Source organism: Cyprinodon variegatus, unplaced genomic scaffold (genome assembly GCF_000732505.1).
Source record: "Cyprinodon variegatus isolate N-32 unplaced genomic scaffold, C_variegatus-1.0 Scaffold1274, whole genome shotgun sequence".
Classification (NCBI taxonomy): Eukaryota; Metazoa; Chordata; class Actinopteri; order Cyprinodontiformes; family Cyprinodontidae; genus Cyprinodon; species Cyprinodon variegatus.
This window is the reverse complement of record NW_015151727.1, coordinates 133487-138540: the sequence shown is the minus strand read 5'-3', so window position 1 is coordinate 138540 and position 5054 is coordinate 133487. Positions and strand designations below refer to the sequence as shown.

Here is a 5054-nt window from a genome sequence, read left to right as displayed (position 1 = left end):
AAGTTCTACTGGATTTACTTTGTTTTAGTCTTTTTCCTGCTTCACAAAGGTAGGCAGCAGCGGCACAAAGCCATGATGGCAATTATTTTACATCCTAGTAGTATGCAGTTCTTCATATATACACACACATCAATTTCAAACAGATGGTATCGGTATGGGCCGATACTGCACAGCCAGGTATCAGCTATCAATTTCGGGGCCAAAAAAAATGGCATCAGCGCAACACTAATTTTAATGTAAGTAGAGTTTCTGCAAAGTGAAATATAGAACCAGTTTAGAGTAGTAGGGTACGGCGTGTCGGAGCTTCGCTGCTGTTTTTGACTAAGCTGTCTCAGTGAGGAACTCTAGACGTCTACAATGAAAGTTAGACATTTAATTTAAAACAAGCAGCAACAGCAGCTCTGCCTGCAAAGGTCATTGCTGGATTGAAAAGAGCTTCACTGATGAACAGAGATGTAAATAGAAATAAGACAAGGTTGTCTGAAAAGAAGAGTTGAGATAAAGGTTTTTAGGTATTTTATCTTTAGTTTGAGAGGAAGTTAATAAAATGAAAGAAAACTCTAAGGACTCCTTTATTACTGTTTAACTTCTGTGTTAAATACGAATCTCCTCATGTCTTGATGGCAGAGTATGTACTGAAATCTGAACTTTGGATCGTCCTCTTCCTCTTCGTCCTCTGTGATGGCGGATGGATTTCCAGGGCAGCGTAACAAACATTTTCATCCTAGGAATTAATATTCAGAATCATCATCATTTAAAAAAGTTTAACACAGAAATAATTTTTTATAAAACAAAAAAAATAACTGTTCTGTTGTTTGTTACCTGAGCTTCTTCTGTTTGCCTTGAAATGTCACATCTCTTATTTTCAGCTTCATTGTTTGCTGCAGGTATAAAAGATTTTTTAATATAAATAAATAAAAATATTGGTTTCACAATTCTTAATGTCAAAAATCATCTTCAGCACCTTTCTTCAGGCAAAGCAGGTAGACCAGCAGTGAGGAGAAGAGAGCTGAGAGCAGAGAAACAGCAGGACAGACAGAGAACAGCAGCTTCCAGCACGAACTGCACTCCTCCACTGGTCTGGAAATGTTCTGATGCAGGAAACCAGACCCTGCATCTAAAAATAGAGACACATTTAGGAAAAACTCAAATTCACATTTCATTAAAATATTTTGGAATGGTAAATTATATATATAAAAAAACCTCAAAATTTATTGTAGATTTTTTCAGCAGCTAAACAGATTGTTGTAGCCTGTAGTTTTAAGACAGATAATTTTTTCTTAATCACCTTTTGTGATTAAGAATGGATGTCATTAGCTGATCTCTACCAGTAAATACTGATAATTTATAAAATTTTATTAAACATACCACTACCTCACCGTTGCTCCCTACCTACTACACTTTAACGTAAAAGTAAATCCACCTGTAAATAAGCCATCCGGACTGTACATATTTTTATTTTTTATGTCTTATTTTCTTATTTCCTATTTTTATTTTGTTTTTCATCGTGTGCGATACATGTACACTTGCACCTTAATCCTTATTTATCTTGACATACTGTATATATCTGGATATACTGTATATATATATTGTTTATTGTTTATTCCTAATGCACCTTTTTCCTCCTTGTTTGCACCCTCTTTGACTTCTATGCCAACATGTGACAAGTGAATTTCTCCGCTGTGAGATCAATAAAGCTCATCTCTAATCTCTCTCTCTAAACATAATAATCGACAGGAATGGGAACTATAATCTCACAGGACCTAAAGTGGGAGCTGAACATCAACTCCTTCACCAAGAAAGCCCAACAGAGGATGTATTTCTTGTGGCAGCAGAAAAAAATTCAACCTGCCAAGGACAATGATGGTGCACTTCTACTCCTCCACCATTGAGTCCATCCGCACCTCCTCCATTATCATCTTGTATGCTGGTGCCACCGCCAAGAACAAAAGCATGTCATCTGGTCTGCAGAGAAGTTGATTGGTTGTAATCTTCCATTTCTCAAGGATCTAACCCTCCATGGCTCTGAGGCGTGCAGGGAAGATAGTGGCTGATCTATTTCAGTCACTTCCCTCTGGCAGGAGGCTGCGGTCCATCAGGACCAAAATCTCACGGCACAAGAACAGTTTCTATCCATCCGCTACCAGCCTTATCAACAAGTCCCAGAAACCCCAGTGACACTGACACTGCCTTTCTCGCTCCTCCGTTCTGCACCAACGTGTCCAGACCTCGCGTTAACCTTGCGTAACCTTGCCTTACCTTAAAGTGCAGTCTATTTTGTATATAGTACATAGCTATGTACTACATATATTGCATATAGCATATTGTATGTTTTATATTGTGTATAAATATAGACTCTGTATTCTGTATATATTTATCTAATTTATCTGCACCATCAACAAAAAAGTCAAATTCCCTTTAGAAGCAAATCTACTTTGCAAAAAAATTCTATTTGTAAAGAAATGTAGGATAATTTTTCTCAAACCCCAAAACACTATTTTATAAATGCATTCAATATATTGGGAACTGTTACTTATTTGATTATTGTAACTGTTTCAAAGGCTACTTCAGTTACTATTTTATGTTTGTTTTTTTTCTTTTTGCCAGGTCTCTGCTGAAAAAGAGGTTGTTAAACTTAATGGTTATTATCTCAGGTCAATAAAGGTCAAATGATAAAGTAATTTAAAGAACATTCATCTGTTTAACCAAAAAATTAGAAGATTCTTCAAAGTTTTCCTGTAGCGAGTTTTTCAAAATACATTTTTAGATGAATCGACTCGTTAACATCTTGATGTTTCATCTTTTTCCAATTCAGCTCCACATTAATGTAAAACAATTTGGTCAAACTTCAGTAAAATGATTTTTCTTCTAGAAGCTCTGATAAAATTAGAAAGGAGAACTTACAGAGTTTGATCCTTGTGGTGATGTTTCCGTAGTCGTAGTCATTTTCAATCCCCTTTGGTTCAATTGTTCCACAGTAATAAAGTCCTTCATCAGAATCAGTGACGTTTATGATCAGCAGGTCATACGTGTCGGACGACTGGTTCTTTAAAAATGTAAAACGAGGAAGTCCTTTTTCCAAAATGTTGTCTTTGTTAATTGTCTTCATCNGCAGCTAAACAGATTGTTGTAGCCTGTAGTTTTAAGACAGATAATTATTTCTTAATCACCTTTTGTGATTAAGAATGGATGTCATTAGCTGATCTCTACCAGTAAATACTGATAATTTATAAAATTTTATTAAACATACCACTACCTCACCGTTGCTCCCTACCTACTACACTTTAACGTAAAAGTAAATCCACCTGTAAATAAGCCATCCGGACTGTACATATTTTTATTTTTTATGTCTTATTTTCTTATTTCCTATTTTTATTTTGTTTTTCATCGTGTGCGATACATGTACACTTGCACCTTAATCCTTATTTATCTTGACATACTGTATATATCTGGATATACTGTATATATATATTGTTTATTGTTTATTCCTAATGCACCTTTTTCCTCCTTGTTTGCACCCTCTTTGACTTCTATGCCAACATGTGACAAGTGAATTTCTCCGCTGTGAGATCAATAAAGCTCATCTCTAATCTCTCTCTCTAAACATAATAATCGACAGGAATGGGAACTATAATCTCACAGGACCTAAAGTGGGAGCTGAACATCAACTCCTTCACCAAGAAAGCCCAACAGAGGATGTATTTCTTGTGGCAGCAGAAAAAAATTCAACCTGCCAAGGACAATGATGGTGCACTTCTACTCCTCCACCATTGAGTCCATCCGCACCTCCTCCATTATCATCTTGTATGCTGGTGCCACCGCCAAGAACAAAAGCATGTCATCTGGTCTGCAGAGAAGTTGATTGGTTGTAATCTTCCATTTCTCAAGGATCTAACCCTCCATGGCTCTGAGGCGTGCAGGGAAGATAGTGGCTGATCTATTTCAGTCACTTCCCTCTGGCAGGAGGCTGCGGTCCATCAGGACCAAAATCTCACGGCACAAGAACAGTTTCTATCCATCCGCTACCAGCCTTATCAACAAGTCCCAGAAACCCCAGCGACACTGACACTGCCTCTCTCGCTCCTCCGTTCTGCACCAACGTGTCCAGACCTCGCGTTAACCTTGCGTAACCTTGCCTTACCTTAAATGCAGTCTATTGTGTATATAGTACATAGCTATGTACTACATATATTGCATATAGTATACTGTATGTTTTATATTGTGTATAAGTATAGACTCTGTATTCTGAATATATTCATCTAATTTATCTGCACCATCAACAAAAAAGTCAAATTCCCTTTAAGAGCAAATCTACTTTGAAAAAAATTCTATTTGTAAAGAAATGTAGGATAATTTTTCTCAAACCCCAAAACACTATTTTATAAATGCATTCAATATATTGGGAACTGTTACTTATTTGATTATTGTAATTGATTCAAAGGTTACTTCAGTTACTATTTTATGTTTGTTTTTTGTTTTTTTGCCAGGTCTCTGCTGAAAAAGAGATTGTTAAACTTAATGGTTATTATCTCAGGTCATTAAAGGTCAAATGATAAAGTAATTTAAAGAACATTCATCTGTTTAACCAAATAATTAGAAGATTCTTTCAAAATGTTCCTGTAGTGAGTTTTTTTAAAATATATTTTTAGATGAATCGACTTGTTAACATCTTGATGTTTCATCTTTTCCAATTCAGCTCCACATTAATGTAAAACAATTTGGTCAAACTTCTGTAAAATGATTTTCCTTCTAGAAGCTCTGATAAAATTAGAAAGGAGAACTTACGGAGTTTGATCCTTGTGGTGATGTTTCCGTAGACGTAGACATTTTCAGTCCCCTTTGGTTCAATTGTTCCACAGTAATAAAGTCCTTCATCAGAATCAGTGATATTTATGATCAGCAGGTCATACGAGTCGGAAGACTGGTTCTTTAAAAATGTAAAACGAGGATGTCCTTTTTCCAAAATGTTGTCTTTGTTAATTGTCTTCACCTCAAGAGTGGGTTGGTGTTGATGGGAGCAGTTTCTAAACCAGACTATATATACTCCAGTGGAC

General features: G+C 36.1%; 1 long non-coding RNA gene across 1 annotated transcript; it reads right to left on the bottom strand.

The window, feature by feature from the left end:
- Window positions 1-200: 200 nt before the first annotated feature.
- LOC107102569 lies at window positions 201-3097 on the bottom strand. The gene is made up of 4 exons (XR_001482131.1): window positions 2905-3097; window positions 965-1117; window positions 823-881; window positions 201-724 (listed from the first exon to the last, which is right to left on the bottom strand). It is a non-coding gene; the product is annotated as an uncharacterized LOC107102569 (long non-coding RNA).
- Between the last annotated feature and the right edge of the window lie 1957 nt (window positions 3098-5054).